Genomic DNA, 22,127 nt, shown 5'->3' with positions numbered 1-22,127 from the left:
AGGTGTACGAGGAAGAATGTTTGAAGAAGAGAATGCTGCCACTGTACAGAAAGCATTAGGCTCCTCCTCTTTTCTGGCCGGATTTGGCTTCAGCCCACTACGCCAACTCCGTTCTACAGTGGTTGTCAAAAATAATGCACAATTCGTGGAAAAGGACATCAACCCACCGAACTGCCCGGATCTTCGGCCAATCGAAAGGTATTGGGTAATTGTCAAGCGGCACTTTCGGAAGGAAGGTACAGTGTTCCAAAACATGCAGGAGTTCAAAAAAAAACTGGACAGCTGCCACCAGGAAAGTCACAAAAGTAACTGTGCAGAATTTAATGAAGAATGTCAAGTCCAAAGTGCGAGCGTTTCACAGAAACTAGGATTTTCTTCAACAGAATCAGTGAAATGCATAAAAATGTAATTTTTCTACAATATATCGAAAACTGATGTCAAAATATGTTTTTTTTCGCTTTTTTATTCAATAATCAATGTTGCTAACTACTTTTCGATACACTCCTTAATCATTTTTTATTTGTCTCTCTTTATCAATTCCAATCACGATACTAAGACTAATGAAGAATTTGACGAAATGACCCTTTCGGCGAAGTAACTCTGTCGGTGAAATGGCATTCGGCGAACCGGCTTTCGGCGAAATGACCTTAAATTTCTTCTGCCACCAGAGTTCGACTGCGGTTATCGTTATCGTGGATATCGACGTGAAACGTCCATTTCCAACTCCTAATTGTTGGAGCCGTTTCTAAACCACTTATCTTGAAAGGGGTTTTTAGGAATGTCGATGACAAGTAAGTCGCCATTTCGAACTTTTACACAGTTTAGGCAATTAGCACGTTTTTTGCATGGCTTCCATCGCGGTGTTTTACCGGTTCTCTTCTTCGGTCGCTCAATTTCAGAAGCTTTTTTCTGTCACATTTTCACTTGAATTCCTTAGTTCAATTCCTTTCAAGTATCAAGACTTATTTGGTATATGTTTTATTATTGAATTGATTTATTTACCAAATGCATTACACTCAATCAATGTTGCACGATTTTTGTTGTTGAATGTATCACTCATTTACCTACATTCATGAACCACCTGCCAAATATAGTCATTTTCTTCGATCAAAGTTTTTGAAAATGAAGGCTTGCTATTCCATCAATTACAGTAAAATCTGTATGTTTATTCTGCTTTGATGTCAAATTCAGGTCAATTAACAATGAAACTAATAACATATGTTCACATATTTTGGTATGTAAATTTAGATCGTTTGCTATGCTGCTTTTATGTATGTGTGCTCCGCGATGATATTTGTTGGCGACAAAATTACAATTTGAATTCTTGATTATTTGAAGTTTTTTTTCAAAAACGAACCCTACATTTACACATTTCGTCAAACGACTTCAGTCCGGTTTGTTTTGTGGGAAGGAATCCCACAGTGTAGGTGTAGATACCTGCCTATACCTTCGATCCTCCCAAATCGGATTACCGGCAGACACAATAATCATCTGCTTATATGGTAATCATTGAAACAAATACCGAAACGTGCTTATATCTTCTACTGAATAGATTCACCAAACCGTTCCGCTTCTAGGTAACCTGTTCAAGGTCCAAGAGGGCTCTAATCCCTACGTGTAATGTGTTATGGTTTTGCTTGGGACAATATTTGCTTTCAATATAGATTTAAACCGAAATAGAATTTACATACAACCGAACGGATTGAAACAGGACGACGAGAATTTAACTGATTTTGTTTTCTTTTTTCCTCTCTTTTCTTTCAGGTTAGTAAAACAGTGTCGGCCTATTGAATGAGCGGTATTTTGTGCTGAAGGATATTTTGTTCGGTCGAAAATGAAACCTCTCATCGATGAATTTCTGTTCGTCTCAGCTAAAAAAAAGCAACTGTCAAAAGTTACCGTTTGTGATGCCACGGCGAAAGAGGTATGTTATCTTTAAGAAAAATTGTCAGAGCTTTCAGAGCTGTCATCAGTTCACGTAATTGGGAGGATCCGTACCCTAAATGATGTAATGTTGCCTTCACATCCCAGCTCAAATCAGTCGAATTATATTATTAAACCATTCAAACCCCGAAATTACCCATGTCAAATCGAACCGATCTATGATACAATCCGAACAGTTCCTTCTCTACTTACGGCACGTAATTGGCGAAATAAAAAGGCACTAATTTCGCTAGGTAGTTAAACTGGTAAACTGGTACTCAATAGGTGGTGGTTGCATTTAACTGATGCTTTATTTGCGATTTAGTTCATAGCAATTACTAAAATGGTTAGCTTGTAATGGAGGTAAACTTTTGACTCAGTTACAATTGTAACAGATTAAAATTTGACTCTTCTTGAGTACTAGAAAACAATATTTTCCCACCCTAATCAACGGATTCTCACGGCTCTCCATGTCATAAACGGGATCCTACCAAACTACCAAACTCATTTCTGATCGCATTCCAATGACAAGACAGTTCTCAAATTCTTCCCATTACTCCTTAATAAACCACAATAAGTGCAATCAACTGCTGACTGTGCAAAAGTCACTGACCGGACAATAAAACTCTACTCTAATATGCCCACCTATTAAAGTGAGATGCGAGTTTGTTCCCAGCTGACGGTACACAATGTTCTGAATGGCAGCTCTGATTTTAACGATTCATTTAAGAAGACGCCTTGCACACTCAGAACTATGGCCTTCTTCCGACAATAACCTAATCTTTACGAATGTGGGCACACATTCAGAGGGCTCGACCAGCAGCCGTAGTTCCTCCAGAAAATAAAAACCATAAAGTGGTCGTTCGTTCGTTCCCGGCATTGCCCCGGTTGGAAGGACATTAAAAAGTCGTAAAATTGTGACGATTGCGTTTTCTAGCTTGCGTTCCTTCCGGTGTTGGTGCGTGCGACTCAACCTGGCACTTTGCCATCCTGTGACAGACTCAAGAGCGCCTGATGCTGCGGATGCTAACTCCGCCGAAAACAATGAATTTTATAGCTTTTTTGAGTGAGGTTCTCTTCTCTGTTGTTCAATAAACCCACTGCAGGGCTCGTGATTAGGTCTTTGAAATGGGAAAAATACTATAAAATGTCATTAAAAATCCTAGCTTTGTGCAGCACCGCAGCAGAGTGGTGAATCATATAACGGCGGCGACTGTATACTGCAATGCAATTTACTTTCAAAACATTCGATCATCGCTGACTGTGTCCGATGAATAAAATTAATATAATTGTTTTTGATACCGTCACCGTTAATGAATCATTCCTCACCATCTTTCGAAAACAACGAGATTAAAATTTTGATTTATCCTCCATGCGAGAGAACAGTTAGTTAGTTAACCAGCATTTATTTGCGTAGAAACGAAATGAATTTACGTCACATTTCTCAGTAGAAGCGGCGGAAAAAGTTCAAACTCTGCACAGACTATTTACTTTCATCCCCATCAAAACACAGACTTGGTAAGCACGTTTTATTTGCACGAACCAGTCGCCTTCTTATTCTTTGCCACACTGTTGCCACCCCAGCAACTTATCGTCACTGTACGGAGAGGAAGCAAGACAGCAACCAACGCGTTAGTAAAGCATGCTTTGTGTGTGTTCGTTTGCCATGGAAGAGTGGCTTTTCCGTCTACTCGGTAGAATCAGTACGGTTACTTTTGTGCCTGGAAAGCATAAGCAGAGTGGCGCAGTGGAAGCGTGCTGGGCCCATAACCCAGAGGTCCGTAGATCGAAACTACGTTCTGCTATCCGCGGTTTCTTTTTTTGGGCGATAGCAGTTCTACTATTTCGATGGTACGGTTCCCCCGATATTGGAATTACTCGTTTCTCTTTGCTGTGGTGCATGGAAAAATTTTACTGATTCATGTTGAACTGGTATGGTGCAATATAAACTGCTTTGCACTGAACAATCTAAAACGAAACATTAAAAAGGTTGAATAGTTTCTGTGTCCGTTTTGACGAGGAAACATCTTACTTTACAATGGGGCGCATGTTTCTAAGATCGCTAAAATTGTGAAATAATGGAAAGAATTTAAACGTGAATATCTCGAGTTGTACTAAACGCCACAACCTTATTTTTTCTCCATGCCATCAGAAATATGCTCAGCAAATTATGATTCAATTTTCAACAGTTTGAGAAAACTTCAAATAACTCAAAATTAAGCTTTCTCAAATTTTTGGAAACAGTGAGAAAAACTTGTCACGCTTTCCCCGGACGACGGTTTTCAGTTAGTCTGGCAAATATCAGTCCCGATGTTCAACTTCAGTGCTTGAATTCAGGGTAAAATGGTTAGAGATGCCGCGCTTTTCTTTAAATTAAGATAAAATGAACAAAATATAACTGTTAATCAGAGAAAAACTAATAATTCTCATAATAAATTATTAGCAACAAAACAATATTTTTTTGGGAGAGATACCGCTTTGCAGTGTGATGTTCCACTTGTAAATTAATTCGAGGTGGTAAAGTAAAAAGAAAGTATTCGGTATTGATTGCCAAAAAAACTGCTGTAAATATATTTTTATTCGTTAACACAGAATGTAGGACGATAATTGAGAAGAAAAGAAAATTAAAATGTCCTTTTTTGATACATATAATGACTGCTTCTTAATTATACTAGCCTTCCTTTTCTATTGAGTAGGCATTCTGCATGCAGTAAATAAACAAAACATTATTCGATCAATTTTTTGAGTATTGTTAGTTGAATTTTACGTCACTCGTTTCTTATTGAAAAGACGGCATTTCTCCCATAGTTTTTGTACGGTGTCTCTACACGCAAAGACCGAAATCAGCATTTTTGCGAAAAAATTAGTTGATTTACTGAATTTAGTTAGTTATTTTTTAGGACAACTAAAAAAATCTTAATATTGCTAATTTGGATTTGTTAACTCTCATTCCCTTAAAAATGCTAAATTATTGGTTGTAATGGCTATTTTTTTTAGTTAAATTTGCCAATTAAACGTGCTGTCATTTCTTAGCTACGACACACTCCATTATCATTCAACTAATTTTTCAGTTGAATTAGCAAAATAAAATGTTATTTTCAACCAATTTAAATTGTTAAATTCAACAGAAGGTATTTTCAAATTCAATAATATTTCTGTTTATTTCAATTGATAATAACAGGTGATTTTAGCAATAATATTAGTTGATTTTGTTATTAGTTCTAGTGATTACACCTAATTAAAAATGTTGAAAGTAACTAAACTCGTTATTGATTTCAACCAAAAATATTCTGAATATCTGAATAATATATAATAATATCTGAACAATATTTGAAAAATATTTGTTGATTTAGACAGCGCTCAGGGTACTATTAGTTTTGATGAATGGGTAGTAATAGCTATAGTTATTGATTTGAAACCAACAAAATGATAAGATGATATAAACAAACTATGCAATGCTTTCATTATTTTGAGTAAAATGGAATGCGATGAATTTTATTTTCTTGCTCCAAAACTATGATAGTTTTATGCGTAAATATTGGCAATAATAATTCAAATATGTTGTGAAACAGGTGAGAACTTACATTTTCTTTTTTTTTTCGATGTAAACTTTGGCAAAAATTAGGACCAACTGCAATATTGATGATTGGTATTCACAATTTTCAATTGATCATTCACATTTTTCAATTGATCATTAGGAACTTTGAACACCATTAGTAATCAGCATTCTATACATAGAATGTAAAAAAAAAGTTCACAATCGCTTCAATTGTCCACAAGTTCTGCAAAAAAAAAACGTTTTTCACTGAGTTTACCACCATATCATACCATACCATTATATACCGGTCATTCAGAAATTCAATAAAGTATATACCATAGCACATATACAAATATCCAAACAATTTCAGAGCAATTTCAACAGAACAATCCTGTTGTTGTTTTTTTTTCTAATTGCTTCTACTTTAACACTTCTTATGAGTTTTTAGCTAATAAACTTGTTAATTAAACAAAATCCATTTCTATTTTATTTGTGCTGTCTTTCAACTGCTATGGTGACAATTAAACAGCGTAATTTTTCTTTGATTTCAACTACAAAATTAGTTACGAACGAGAATTTCGTATTCAATTAAAATTGTACTGGTTTGTTTCTAGGATTTTTGCCAACTAAACAGATTCACTGAAAACAAAATTTTTTTCAGCAAAATAAATTCTGAATTTCAACTAATCTATTGGTTGATTTGTCAATTTTGTTGTTAAAATTAACTAATCCAGAAACAGAAATGCGAATTAGGCGCAGAGCTAATTTCGGGCGTTCCGTGTACCGATTTGTAGGTATAGACGCTGCTGAATTCCAAATGACGATGAAAAAACAACTTTGTCTGTGATTGACAAAATATCTTCTGTCACGAAATTAGATATTTCGATCACTACAACGGAACTAACAATATACTACACTCAGGTCTCTTTGTACGCGGGAGATACGTACCGCGTAACTTCGGAAATCCGCCCAAAAAAATCCGCGTAAAAAAGCAGCGAAAAAATATACATAAAAAACCACATAAAAAAGGCCTCAGTGTATCAGTAATAAATATTTCCCGATTAAAAATAATTCGCTACTTTTAGCTACCTTTTTGTTGTCTCATGAGGTGAATTCACACTGACGCTCACAACTCTAGAGCACTTCTATAACTACAAACTCGAAAATGCGGCGTCTCACCGCACTCTCACCCTACATTAGAAATTCGTAGTAAGAACTCTGATTAAGGAATTCAACTGCAGAATTCTGGAACAAAATTCATGATATGAATGCTAAATCTGGATTCTGGAACAAGATTGTAGATCTTAACTCCGAACCAGAATTTCGGAACTTTGGAACTTCTAAACCAGAATTTAATTCCTAAATTAAGTTTCAGAATTCATTTCTAGAATTAAGAACCTGCATGCTGGAATTGAACTCAGAATTTGCGTTCTGGAACTAGATGTTGGAATTGAATTCAGTTTCGGAATTCAGTTATAGATTTGAACATCAAGCGTCTCCACAGTAATTGAATACTGTTTTTGCCACTTACAAATCGGTTTCTTCTGCACTGACCTGTACAAGCAGATTGAAAATACAGGAAGTTGTTTTTAATTCTAGAATTCTAGAACTAAATTCATGAACTGAATTTTTGATCTTCGATTCCGAATTTTATTACTGAATTCAAAGCCCTGGAGTCCCGGGTTTATTATTATTCATTTTGTGTCCCGGGTTTCAAATTCAGTTCTTCAATTGAGTGTTCCTGAATGTTCTGATGTAAATGGTGGTAAAATGTACTTATTAGAACATCGGATAAATTTCACAAATCGGTTTTTTCAGAACCCCAAAAAGGGATGCAAAATTCACACAAGCAATCAACCTGATTGCTTAACAATTATTATTGGGAAGTATGAGAGAACCATGTCAGTTTTATTTCTTTTTAAGTCCTCCAGTTATGTTTTTGACATTACCCACCCGCTTTTTCATCATTTTTGACACTCACTTCGGCTTCAGCTTCGACTTCATACATCAGATCTTTTTTTAAATTTTGTAGCACTAACGTGATACAAAGCTTAGTAAATCGTAAACATATCTCATTATGTCGGAACCTTCTATACATCTTTCCTGCGAAATGTTTAGTAATACACGAAAACACAATGTCATACTTTCCCATGCTAATGATAGAATCATATTCTAGGGTGTAACATTTTTGTAGTCACTTTCCAGTACGACTGTAAATTAAAATCAACTTATCTGATGATATTAATTTCGTTGTTATTATCCAGTTTGGTTCACACAGAGCATCTCCAAAGGTGTTTCAATTTAAGATATATTTTGAATAAAAACTTTTAAAATAACTTTCAATAATTATTTTCAATCCGAGTTGTTGCAAAAAAGGTTGGCATGTTTGCAAACTGTCATCGTTAAGTCATTTCCATATACGAATTTGGGCTGATTTCTAACACGAATTCAGTATCAATAATAACACATTTATTGGTTATTTTCTGAAAAAGTGCAGTTTGTCGGATACGTCACTTATACCATTATATTTCCGGAAACGAATATAACAGCCCATTGACCGTCGAACTTGGTTTAAAACCAAATAGTTGTTTTCAAACGAGCTTAAGTTTGTAGAAATTGGTTAAGCCGTTTCCGAGAAAGTTGAGCGGAAAGAAGCGTTTTGTCGGTTTCGTCACTTATACCGATATCTCTCCGGAGCCGGATATGACAGCCACTTTATTTTCGAACTTGATTGACAACCTAATAGTAGCTTCTGAACGAGCCTAAGCTTTGTCATTTCGGAGAAAATAGAGTGGAGATAGGAAAATGCGTTTTGTCGGCTACGACGCCAATAGTAATATATATCCGGAACCGGGAGTGGCAGCCACTTGATCTTCGAACTTGATTCATAACTCAAAAGTAGCTTCAACGAGCCTATTGAAATGGGTGCACACACAGACATTTTCTGATCTCATCTAGCTGAGTCGAATGGTACATAACACTAGGATTCTCCGAGGTAATTTTATTAACTTTCTATACCAAAAGGTAGAAATGATGTAAATACTTTACGCAGTAATGTCGAGAAAAATAAATGCTTTTTGATGAGGCGTTGGTCGTAAAACTTGATTCGGAAAGAGTGAACTCTGTTCGTGAACGTCAAACCACTTTTAAACTATTTATCTCCGAAGCATCGTCATTCACTTTCCCATCTTTTTTCAGCTTGATCAATATTTATCGATCAACTGAGGAACAGAGAAAAAAATGCTGGCACTTAAAACTTTTATATAACATAATACCCTGTTGTCACGGTACCAATGAAATGTCTCTCGACTGTAGTGGCAGCTAGTCAAATCTTCCCAAACTTTACAGATCCTTTGTGTGCTTTGATAAGTGGTAGAATACGTTTTTCTCAGGCGCTCTTCCTTGTAGAGTTTCAAGGTTATAGAAACGAAAACTTGAATATTTGTTCGTAGCTGCAAATCTCTAGTCAAATCAGAATTTTTCTAGCGAACTCATCCGTAACAACATATTAATATTAATATTTATTGGGCTTTTGTTCGGGACATCTGATGAGAACCTTTCTATATAACAGATCGGCTGAAAAGTTCGTATCGTTTCTATGAGAGGGCGCCACTAGAATTAAATCCATACCATTTTCAGTTAGCACCACCCTTCAAAAGATACGTGTATAAATTTGACAGCTGTCTGATTATTAGTTTGTGAGATATTGCATTTTGAGTGAAGCTACTTTTGTTATTGTGAGAAAAAATGGAAAAAAAGGAATTTCGTGTGTTGATGAAACACTACTTTTTGATGAAAAAAAGTGCCGCCGATACCAAAAAATGGCTTGATGAGTGTTATCCAGACTCTGCACCGGGCGAAGCAACAATTCGTAAGTGGTTTGCAAAATTTCGTACTGGTCATATGAGCACCGAAGACGATGAACGCAGTGGACGTCCAAAAGAGGCTGTTACCGATGAAAACGTGAAAAAATCCACAAAATGATTTTCAATGACCGTAAAGTGAAGTTGATCGAGATAGCTGACACCCTAAAGATATCAAAGGAACGTGTTGGACATATTATTCACGAATATTTGGATATGAGAAAGCTTTGTGCAAAATGGGTGCCGCGTGAGCTCACAATCGATCAAAAACAACAACGAATTGATGATTCTGAGCAGTGTTTGGAGCTGTTATATCGACGAAACATGGCTCTATCACTTCACTCCGAAGTCCAATCGACAGTCAACTGAGTGGACTGCACGCGATGAACCGAACCCAAAGCGTGGAAAGACTCAACAATCGGCCGGTAAGGTTATGGCGTCTGTATTTTGGGATTCGCATGGTATAATTTTCATCGACTACCTTGAAAAGGGAAAAACCATCAACAGTGACTATTATGTAGCGTTATTAGAGCGTTTAAAGGACGAAATTTCAAAAAACGGCCTCATTTGAAGAAGAAAAAAGTTTTGTTTCATCAAGACAATGCACCGTGTCACAAGTCGATAAAAACCATGCTGAAATTGAACGAATTGGGCTTCGAATTGCTCCCTCATCTACCGTATTCTCCAGATTTGGCCCCCAGTGACTTTTTCCTGTTCTCAGACCTCAAGAGAATGCTCGCTGGTAAAAAAAAATTAGAAGCAATGATAAGGTAATCGCTGAAACTGAGGCCTATTTTGAGGCAAAGGACAAATCGTACTACAAAAATGGTATCGAAAAGTTGGAAGATCGCTATAATCGCTGTATCGCCTCTGATGGCAATTATGTTGAATAATAAAAACGAATTTTGGCAAAAAAATGTGTGTTTCCGAGAAAGTTGAGCGGAAAAAAGCGTTTTGTCGGTTTCGTCACTTATACCATTATTTCTCCGGAGCCGGGTGTGACAGCCACTTTATTTTCGAATGCTTTTTAATGAGGCGTTGGTCGTAAAACTTGATTCGGAAAGAGTGAACTCTGTTCGTCAACGTCAAACCACTTTTAAACTATTTATCTCCGAAGCATCGTCATTCACTTTCCCAGCTTTTTTCAGCTTGATCAATATTTATCGATCAACTGAGGAACAGAGGAAAAAATGCTGGCACTTAAAACTTTTATATAACATCCACCCTGTTGTCACGGTACCAATGGAACAGTCTCTCGATTGTAGTGGCAGCTAGTCAAATCTTGCCAAACTTTACAGACCCTTTGTGTGCTTTGGTAGAATGCGTTTTTCTCTGGAATTCTTCCTTGTAGAGTTTGTAGACTCGAAACGAAAATTTGTACGTAGCTGCAAATCTCTAGTCAAATCAGAATTTGTCTAGCGAACTCATCCGTAACAACATATTAATATTTATTGGGGGCTTTTGTTCGGAATATCTGGTGAGAACCTTTCTATATATCATCCAAGCTCGGTTTTTCGAATATTTTCACGAATATGCAGGTTCGACAAGAATGATAGCCTTTGTATACATGGACTCTTCGGATGGTATTTTAGTTTCAATTGTTTTGTTTTCCGTCTACAATGTAGTCTTTATTTAATCTAATTACGTGGGGTTTTTCACGAGAGTGTCCAAAATGTATTTTCTTTCGTTCGACTTAAGGAACAAAATCTCAAAAAATAATTTGCTAAGGATTTTTACTAGAGGAAGCTTGAAATCAGATATATTCCTTAACTGTAAAAGGAATTGTATTCTTTATGTTTCATCTTCGATTCGTCAGTGCATAGCAGTTTATGTTGAACTGTTAAAACACTCAGCAGTTCCACATAGACCGCTGAGCATACATAAAAATCTTGCTATTTGCAGATCACTTTGTTTGTTTGCACTGTAGTTTCTTAGCTCACGTCACGAACGTAAGCTAGTTTAGTAATGTTTGTTTAAGTTTAGTAATGATAATTCGTGGTATAACTGGTTGAATTTCTCTTATGCTAAATATAGTAGAATTTGTTTGCCTAAAAACTTTGAATGTAAATAAAATATGATAAAATTTCTGCAGGGACGATATAAGAGATTCAGTTAGTCACTGGAAAATGAATTAGGTTCACTCTTCATTAATACCGATGAGAAACAGACCGAGAGGAAGAAGAAACGCAAAAAAAAAGAAAATGTGCCGAAAAGAATTCCAGACCAAAGAGAAATCCAAGCATTCAATTCTTCACTACGAAGATGCTCTACGAACTTAGTTACGCTAGTATATTTGGGAACACATTTCAGAATGCATCTCGATACAACAGTGGTTAGCTGTGGCTCTAAACTAACAGATTCTTTCAAAGCGGGCATTGTCGAATAAACTGCAAAATTATGGGACCTGCTCGATTTCGCAATTTTGCATCATGACAACGATCGGCCACATGTTGTGGTCTCTGTCAAAATATCTGGTATTAGAATAAACTCGTAGCGTTTTTTTTTGCAAAGTTTCGTGATTTGTTATGAGAGTATCATTACAGTATCGTCACTCAAAATATTGTCCATCGTTATCCACTACTTTTTGACATCTTTCTGATAAAGCTCGGATACCGCATTAGAAAAAGTCTACAGCTACGGGTAAGCCGCTGTTGTGTGCCTCTCTCTCATGAAGAACCCTTTCGCAAAGGAGATCCCGTTGTTTTTTAGAACTTTCGATGAATAGCCTGTGATGACGAAAATTGCAATTAATTTTCTGTATGCGAATTTTTTAGGAATTCGAAACCAAACTGTTTGGCTAATTTATCTGGATAACTGCATGCATTTTATTTGAAACCACTCACATTGACTAGTATTTAGCCTAAACTAGCATTCAATTAAACGATAGTGATTGTTGCAATCTTAAACTAAATAAAACCCGTGGGTTTCAAGCAGTGTTTAAATCAGTGCGGTAAAATTTCATTTTCAATCGAATAAAATAAGATGAAAATGAAATTTATGGCCGCTGACAGTCAGCATATCCCTACTAATTCATTTGACTTTTGCTGCCATTTTCAAGTGAAGCTCCCGGAATTCATCGTCAGTTGATTAATCGTACCTAGTCATTTGAAGTTTTGCTTGCTCAGTTTCGAGTGACAAGTAGTCTACCTGCTTCAATACCTTCGCTCTTGGTAGTAAGCAGATTCGAACGAATAGAATTATAAATGGAGTAAAGTATTAAAAATGAAAACTGATGGAGGAAACAATTAATTTATGTGTATTCTGTGATTGATATTTCAGCTATCTGGTTTGTCTTTTATCTATTTTCTTGAACCAATTCGAATGTTTACATGAACCTCATTTGAAGGCCGCTCTCACACTATAGAAAGAGAGATTTTGTCATTTCAAGAGATCAACTGACGGTGGTTAAACTGTGCCTCGATTGAAAAGAAACGAATGATGAATTGAATGCTGCCTGTTCGGGCCGTCAGCAAACATTGTGTGTGTCAGAGAGTGAAGTTTACTGCATTAGAGAGATCGTCAATGTGTTCCACATTCAGTTTCAATTGAATTGAATGAAGTTTTACAGCACTGGTTTAAATAGGCTTGATTTCACAACCATACGGAGTTTTAAATTTATTATTCCGGAAGTGTAAGCAGAGTGGCGCAGTGGAAGCGTGCTGGGCCCATAACCCAGAGGTCCGTAGATCGAAACTACGTTCTGCTATCGATACAACATTTTTTGCGGGTTTGAGGAACAAAATTGAAAAATAAAAACGGCTTTTTTAGTCTGATTCATCAGACCAGACGTAGTTATCGTCCGTTCGTCAATTGACATGGTTATTAATTTAGTGAAATTGGATAACTGTTTTATTTTCTTCTGTCCTAATAGTGCATAAATAACTTTTGTGAACTGTATGCACATTAACAAGTAGTTAAAATTTCAATTTTACGAGTGCTGTAATTGAATTTTTGGTTGAGTGCCTTGGTGAAATGTTTTATGAATCAAACCGGTGAGAAAATTAATCGATTTCCTTTGAATCTAGGAGCAAATGTATAGACTATAACAATTTTCATTATTTAAATACTCTTGACTGTTTCGTTTTTCACCTACTTCTCAAAGGCTACTTTAGTGTCTAAAATAAAATGATTGAGAGAATAAACATGAGAAGCTAATAAATGTTCTTTGTGAGTTTCACTTGATAAAATGATGTTTATTTGATACAAACATACTCTAAACAATTGATACTAACAAATTTACAGTGTTGTTTTGTGTTAATTTTTTTCATTTTCGTTTTTGAGCTAAAGATAAATAATTGAACAAATTATAAAATAATTGAACAAATAATAAATAATATTAAATCGCATTGTCAAAAAAAATTCCGCCCCCGGGTGGACTCGAACCACCAACCTTTCGGTTAACAGCCGAACGCGCTAACCGATTGCGCCACGAAGGCAGTTGTTTCAGGTCGTGTTAATTTATTAGCATTTAATTTCGTATAAACATTTACTTCCATTTAAACAGCTCCACAATCAGAGATAATAGCTCAATACTCACACCCTGATTCTGCCTCGGACCGAACATTGACCCCAACTCAAGTCACTAGAGGTAGATGGTATACAGTAGAGCAAGAAAAAAAAGAGGTGAGAATAATTACCACATTACGAGAATAAATGAACAAATCTATGGCACCTAGTGTTCAACCGGACGCAATTAATCCGAGCACAGGGCAAAGAAGCTACGAGTCCTTACCCAACTGGCAAGCGGTTACCATGTGCTACTTGCTAGGTGCTATTCATCGGGGTGGGTGGATAGCAGATTCTATTTTTTTCTCCTAATGAGTTTACAGCTTTCATGCTGAAAAACAGTTGAATTTCCGCACTGTACTCACTTTAGATCTTCTTTGTTTGGGATAGCCGCCTCTGATTACACAATTTGTATCCAGTTGAAAAGCTTCCAGGCATCTCTAGAAAAAAAAAACCAGTGAATCTGTGAAATGCGGTTAGTCACAGTATATTGCTGCTCCTCGTTTTGTTGTGCTAGTGCCCGATACCAGAACAGGTGAAGTAGCGGAGCTTGGCGGTTATCATAGCAAAGTTGGCTTGCCGCTTTCAGTCCAAAAGCTAGTCGAGAAATGAATGAGACTTTAAACTTTCAACTTTGGCCTATATTTCTGTGGATGAGAACGAACGAGGTTGTCTTACCAACGTTCTTCGACATTCAACTCAGGGCTCTTATAACGTGACCCGACTACCGAGTGATTCATCGATGCTGACAGTGGAGCAGCAGGAATATTGCATCGAAGGGGTTTCGATTTGTTTGTTACTTGTTATTTCAGCGATGGTCGTATTATAGGTAAACAAACATTGAATTGAAGAAAAATGCTTGAACGTATTGTTCCACAATTGAATCGGTACAACATGGCTACTCGCTTGAAGTAGTAGTATCAATACAATACAAAACTTTTGTCATGAATGTCATCACCTAACACAAAAGTTCCACCTTACAGAAAAGCGACAGTGGATAGTTCTCGCGACAAAGGTGTATCGGCACCGCGCAAAATCCCCGGGCGATGGCTGCTCTATCCTGAGACGGAGATTTTATTTCGCAATGCCAGAAACTTACATTATCCAACACCCGGCGTGGGTGCCGAGAGATGCTGAGTCAGCCGAACGAGGATGATGCACCTTTTGGAAATCAGCAGGTCGGAACCGAGCCAATATCACCCTGCCACAGATCAATGAACAGACGCCCGCCGATTCGTTGCACTCACTCTAGCCCCGATCGAACGCAACATCATTGAAAGCGAGGGAAGGCGTTAAATAAAAGATGATTTATATGAGTCTGTTTGTGGTGCAGTAAAGTGCTGGATCGTGTCGAATAGTAATGGAAATGGAATTTTTTTTCTTCGTATTTTTTCGCAAACTCCAAATAATAAAACTTTCATGATAAGTTTTGGACTTTATTCGTTCAAGAGTTTACACTATTGTAGATCACGAAACGTATTTGACAATTTGATTTTTGCAATAAAAGAGGTTTTGTGGAATTCATTGTGCATTAATTTCCTGATAAAATGGAAGCTCGATAGCATTTACCAGTTTAGATTGCTTTTTCGAGATCAGTTGATTGTGAACCAACCAATCAGTAAAATAATGACTTTACTCGGTTATTGACACAATTGTCCTATGATAAACTTTTTATATTTGTTCTATGCTACTGGTTGAGGTAGGTGTCATGATAAAAACGTGCTTAATCCATCTAGCAGTGAAATGATACCTTTTTTTTGTCATTCCGCGTGTGTTTTTTGCATGAATATTCTTTGGTTTTTTTGTTTTCATGAAATTATTTTTATGACTTTTGTTTTAAATGACAGTTTGAAAATTAAATCACTCATTACCCTGTAATTTCGGAACTGAAAGTCGGATCCAAAAGAGAAATTGTATCCATGAATATAAACGTGTGACAATCGATTTAAATTGGTATCGTCATCTTCTATGACGGTTGTATTTTAAAAACTCATCACCTTGTAATTCCATAATCGGATGTAGGAATCGGATAAAATTCACCGATTTTCTATGTGACCATAAATCTTTCAATTTGAATTTTTGTTTGGCCTTCTTGGCGTTAACGATTCAGCTCCTCTATTCTGATACTTTCGGAACCGGAAATCGGTGTAGCCGAAGTCAGTTAAATTCACATAAGGGATTGTAAACCATTTTTGCCTTTCTCATATAGAAAGGTTATGCAATCACTGTGAAAATCGACATTTGAACCGAGGCCCGGATGGCCGAGTGTCATATACCATTCGACTCATTTCGTTGAGTACGCAAAATCTCTCTCTCTCTCTCTCTGTGTGGGGGGGACCTGACTTCCGGATCCGAAAATATTGGGTAAAATGTGTTAAAAATTTTATACCATCACTGAAAAGGGCAAAAAACCGTAACAAAATTCTAAATCGACCTCAAATCTTCTCCAATTGATAGTTATTATCAGTAGACGGTCAAACAAACCGATTTCAGTTATTCTTTCAAGAATCGAAAAAAATTATTTTGAAGAATACCACAGTACTATATATGATAGTATGATTGATATCAGAAAGGCCACATTACACCACTAGGTAGATTAACACAGGGCTTTTTATTTTAATACATTTTTCGGATTACTTCCAGGATCGAAAATTGAATACCGGTAGAACTGAATTAAGTTTATGTGGTCGTCGACTATCAAAATCTGCAAACCCGTTGAGTTTGTGTGAAATTGACATTTTTATACTAATCATCCTGTATCTCCTGAACCGGACGTCGAATCTTACCAAAAAAATAAGAAGTTTTTATGGGGTACTGAAACCTTTCATTCAAATTTTAGATGGAGGAAATCGGTTCATCCATCTAGGAAAAAAATGAGTGAAATTGTTTTGACTTCATTACACATATCATCCCGTAGCTCCGGAACCAGAAGTCGAATCCAAGTGAAATTCAGGAACCTTGTATGGGAACCAGTGCACAGTGATTCAAAAGCCCAATTTCAAGCTCTTAATTCATAACTCATTAAAAACGTGGTTTTCGAGGTACAGTATCTTCAGCAAAGTTGCTCAGAATGATAGACACCATCTTTTGGCAAATTTTATTTTTGTGAATAATCCCCCCGAAAGTGAGATAGGAATATTATTTCAGCTCAGGGTCAACATAGGGGCTAAGTTGCTTCGTCAAAGTTGTTCAGAAAGTTATTTCAAACAAATTTGCTGAAGGTACTATTCCCGTAACTTGAGTTTTATTCATGATATAATTTATTTTCTGATTAGGGTGTCCTAAAACCAGTTTTTGTACGAAAAGACATATATTTTCAATTTTAATGAGTTTTTCATGTTTTGCAAAGTTTTTTATCATTAAAAAATCAACAGCTTTCTCAAACATACTATGCTGCTGTCATTTCAGTTTGATGAAACAGAGCCATTTTTTAAGTTTTTTAAACAAAATTCCAACTTGTCTATCGTCAAAAGGCGCAGAAAGGTGCAGATGACACTACTTCAAAAGAGCTTTCATGCAGTGGTTGAATTACTCGTCTGCGATCGTCTGCAGGCGAGAATTGTTCTTTTCAAATATCCTTGTCCTTGACATTTGCAATGATAAGGTTCATTGTATGTCAGATCAGATTTCCGTATATATTCGTTACCATGGTAACTCTCACAATAAATGATTATTATGGAGTTATCAATTAAGAGTGTGAAATTGCGCTTTTGAACCACTGTGCAGTGCAGTAAAACGTCATTCAATTCCATTGAAACCGAATGTGAAACACATTGACGATCTCTCTACTCTAGTAAACTTCCCACTCTGACACACACAACGTTCGCTGACGTGCCGAACGGGTAGCATTCAGTTCTTCTAACGATTCTCTTCAAATCTAACCTTAATTTAATCACCGTCAGTTGATTTCTCGAAGTAACAAATATCTCTTTCAATAGTGCGAGAGCGGCCTTCAAATGAGGTTTATGTTAACATTCAAATTGGTTCAACATAATAGATGAAAGACAAATCAGGTAGCTGAAATATCAATTACCGAATACACATAAATTAATAGTTTCCTCCTTCAGTTTTCAACTTGCTCACTACCAACAGCGAAGACAATGAAGCAGCTAGACTACTTGGCACTTGAAACTAAGCTAACAAAACTTCAAATGACTATGTATGATGGTTGTAACGACTGGAAATATGAGTTTATATAAGTATTGACGGCTTTCTCAGTCCCAAATCACTAGGCAAATTCTTAAATTGCCCGACGTTTCGGCCGTTTTTGATGGCCTTTTACAAGGGAAACTGTAAAGTTGTGTTTTTATTATTGTCAAAAAGAAAGTACAAAAAAGTTACATAAATACAAAATACTACAAACATATTTCCGCGAAGCAACTAAAGCCGTTTAAAATTGTTGAACTTCTTACCGTTGGCAATCAACGTACTAGACAGAAACAAACTGACTAAAGTGAGTTTGAAATATGTTTGTAGTATTTTGTATTTATGTAACGTTTTTATACCTTCTTTTTGACAATAATAAATACACAACTTTACAGTTTCCCTTGAAAAAGGCCATCAAAAACGGCCGAAACGTCGGGCAATTTAAGAATTAAATCAGTTGCCTAGTGATTTTAGACTGAGAAAGCCGTCAATACTTATATCAAATGACTAAATACGCTTATTCAACTGACGATGAATTCTGGGAGCTTCACATAAAAATGGCAGCAAAAGTCATATGATTTTGTATATCAGCATATCGATGACGGTCAGTGGCCATAAATTTCATTTTCATCTGATATCTTTCGATTGAAAATGAAATTTTACCGCACTGATGGGAACATAGGACTTTCTGATTCGAATGGTATATTGGCTGCATTCAATTACAGCTTGCGAAATTCTGAACCTTATATGCGTCACGTGTTGAAATGTTGGGATTGCTGGGGTAATTACATTCAACCTCCATTTTTCTGCATATCTGTTCCATAACAAAAAAGGGAGGAGGTTTTCGAAACTAATGAAAGTGGGTCTGGGTCATTTCGCCGAAAGTCGTTTCCCCGGTAGTCGTTTCGCCGAAAGGGCCATTTCGCCGAATCGTACAATTGACTTAAATAACAGTTTCTGTTCTTGTTCCTGTACTTTCTGTAGCTTTTTCTGTATTTTCTGCACATGCTTATGTATCTTCTGTATCACTTTCTGCACTTTCTGTTCCTTTTCCAGCACTCTGTTCCTGAACTTGTTTCTGCACTTGTTCGTGCACTATCTGCACTTTCTTTATCTGTTCTCATCTTTGTACTTGTTGTAGTACTTTCTGTATGCTCCCAATGAAAGTATTCATTTCTATTGTTCTCTACAGTGCAATATATTGAAAAACTTAAGCACGATAAAAAAATAATCAGTGTAATCACCACCACTATTGAGAACAGTCTGGTGAAGCCTTGTTAGAAGAGAATACCTAATCTTCCGCATTTCCCGAACAGTTGTAATTGGTCTTACGTTCGGTGATTGGGATGGCCATTTCAAGGTGGTGATGCAATTTTTCTCTGACATTTTTATCAATCAGCATGTGTTTTTGGCGTGAATATTCTTCGCTGTGCTTAGTTTTCATGAAATTATTTTAATGACCGTCGTTTTAAATGAATTGTAATTAAAATTTTGGATCTGCAAGACGAATCGAAGATAAAAATTGTGAAACATTAAAATTATGCCTTTCAATCTAAACGCTTGACAATCGATTGACATTCCATGAAGTGTAGAAGTGAGTTTCTCTTTAAAGTTTTTGTCATTATTTATGGTTTTATTTATTCCAGAAACGGTATTCAGAGACCAGAATAATCCAAAATAGGTCGTATGTACATGAATTAGTGTGACGAATGAATAGATATAGTTGTGAGCCCAACTTTGAAGATTTTTGGTTATCGTCATCTTATTTGATGGTTTGAATTTTAAAAACTCAACTAACCTTGTAATTTTAAAATTGGAAGTCGGATCCCGATAAAATTCACCAAATTTGTGTGGGACCATAAGTTTATTTCAATTTGAATTTTTGTTTATTAAATTCATTTTGACATTCTTTTAGCTTCTCTATTCCCGATACTTTTGGAAATCGGTGTAGCCGAAGTCAGTTAAATTCGCCTATTGGATTGTTAACCATTTCATTAGATTTTAATTTTTTTTTAAATTAGTGTAGCCATCTTAGAGATATCGTAGTGCGTTCCACATAAAATTTTTGGGGACCTTCCGGGATCGTAAAATCGAATACCAGTAGAATTAAAATAAGTTTATTTGATCATCTTAAAATCTGTGAACGCGATAAATTTATGTATCTTCTGGATCGGAAGTCTGATCTGATTAATAAACTACGACCTTTCATTTGCGACTAGTTTAATCAAAATCGTTCCAGTCATCTCTGAGATCTCGACCTCTTTGTTGACAACACACACACACGGACATTAGCTCAATTCGTCGAGCTAAAACGATTGGTATATGACACTCGGCCCCTTGAGCCTAGAAATTTCTAAAGTTTGAGCGAATTCTAGACCTATTATTTATATTTATTATATTTTATATTTATTTTTGTATTTGCCCTTACAATAACTTAGTTGATAATTCCTTCTAAAGTAGTTATGGTTAAACTCGTAATATTTTGGACGATTACAAATATCAAATGAAGTGGAACAAACATAGCCGTTCTCAGTGAAACCTAAAAAGTACCAGTACAGAATCTATCAACTTTCAATTATAAAAAAACCTACAATTGCAACACTTTGTTTTCTATCCTTCGGTTCTGGTACTATTGCAAAGAAATTAAACATCTTACAACATATTTACTTCCTAAACAATCCAAAAGGGTTACGAAATTCCGTGTACGAATCCATTTCAATCCCATATCCGTGCGAAATTACAAAAATGCCGTCAAATGCAGAAATTAATTTCACGCATGTTTATTTCCCCGCAGTTGTTGAACTTCGGTCTGTCTTCGTGATAGCCGTTTTCAAGTTTCCGGCAAGAATTTCATCAGTTTTCTTTTCGGGCACCTTCGAAATCTGACTGCCGTTGCGTGCGAAAAAAGTTTTCAGCCACGTTCAATTTTCACGGGGTTGTAAGTTTGATAAGCGTGTAATTTAATTGAATTTTCCTGGGTGACATTTATTGGAATTTATTTACTTGCAACTTTGGTCTGACGAACCTCAACCAACTTACACGACCAATCAATAAAATGTAGGCCAACAACTACTGAACGGGGTCTCATCCCGAATGAATGTGGATGCTGTTCAGACGGCGGCCTGAGTTTTCCTCAGCAGACTACAAGCCATAAATTGGTGGTAAAATAAGACGACCATCAGTACTTTGCAGTGTGTCGAGAAGCAAAGCATTTTTTTTTGCGATTTGGTGCAAAGTTGACATCGTACGAGTTTCCTTGCGGAAGATTATTTCAAATTTTCACAGTTTCATGTTGAACCATAAAGTAAGTTGATTTACAGAGCTACCAGAGCAGATCTGCGCCGGCAAACCGTCTTTCCGACCGTCCGTCGAGATCCGGTAAGTTTATGCTGGGGAACATTCTCTAGCGCCGCCTGTAGTAACTTTGATGAAGTTATGAGTAATGTTAAGCCGAAATTTTTACGATATGGTTTGACCTAATTTCGAAACTCGTTGCGCTCGTAACCAGTAAAATAAAGTAAGAACAAAATAGTTTAACCGATGGGTAAACATAAAAAAGCCAAACTTTTACGAACAATCCTTCAATTATGATCGAATCTGGAATGAAATCTATAAGATTGTGATTAGCAAGAAGTAATAAAAAATAAATGATTTCAAAGTTGATAAAGAGGCATTTCTTTATATATTTTTGGTATTTCTTGCAATTTATTTTTTTTAATTATGAATTTGCACAGATTATTACACATTCGTAATTATTTGGTTTGGTTTACGTTATTTTCCCCGAAAACTTTATACAAAAAACACAATATACCAAAACTGGTGCACGCATGTTGAACTAATAGATGGCATAATAGTTCAACATCAACTGTTTTGCACAGACGAGTCGAAGATGAAATGTAAAGAAAATAGACATTTTCGTTCATTTTTCATTCATTGTAGAGATGGCTACCTTGTATCGCATAGTTGACTTTCTAGAGCACAGAATGTAATGTTATTAGAAGAAGTAAAAAAAGGCAGGTGGGTAATGTCAGAGACATAATTACATGTCGTGAATACGAAAACAACTGACATGTTCCTTAACACTTCCGAATATCAATTAGTTGATCAATTGTATAAATTATGCAAGCATTCTCCTTTTTCACATTTTTCGC

General features: G+C 36.2%; 1 protein-coding gene and 3 non-coding genes across 4 annotated transcripts in view; 3 read left to right on the top strand and 1 right to left on the bottom strand.

Annotated features, from left to right (window-relative positions):
* LOC131431283 (centaurin-gamma-1A) overlaps window positions 1-22,127 on the top strand; it is a 378,759-nt gene that overhangs the window by 250,653 nt on the left and 105,979 nt on the right. The window lies entirely within an intron of this gene.
* On the top strand, window positions 3,657-3,728 carry Trnam-cau (transfer RNA methionine (anticodon CAU)). The gene has a single exon. It is a non-coding gene; the product is annotated as a tRNA-Met (tRNA).
* On the top strand, window positions 12,959-13,030 carry Trnam-cau (transfer RNA methionine (anticodon CAU)). Its single transcript has one exon. It is a non-coding gene; the product is annotated as a tRNA-Met (tRNA).
* On the bottom strand, window positions 13,687-13,760 carry Trnan-guu (transfer RNA asparagine (anticodon GUU)). The gene has a single exon. It is a non-coding gene; the product is annotated as a tRNA-Asn (tRNA).

This window comes from Malaya genurostris, chromosome 2, assembly GCF_030247185.1.
Source record: "Malaya genurostris strain Urasoe2022 chromosome 2, Malgen_1.1, whole genome shotgun sequence".
Classification (NCBI taxonomy): Eukaryota; Metazoa; Arthropoda; class Insecta; order Diptera; family Culicidae; genus Malaya; species Malaya genurostris.
This window is presented reverse-complemented; position numbering and strand designations above follow the sequence as displayed.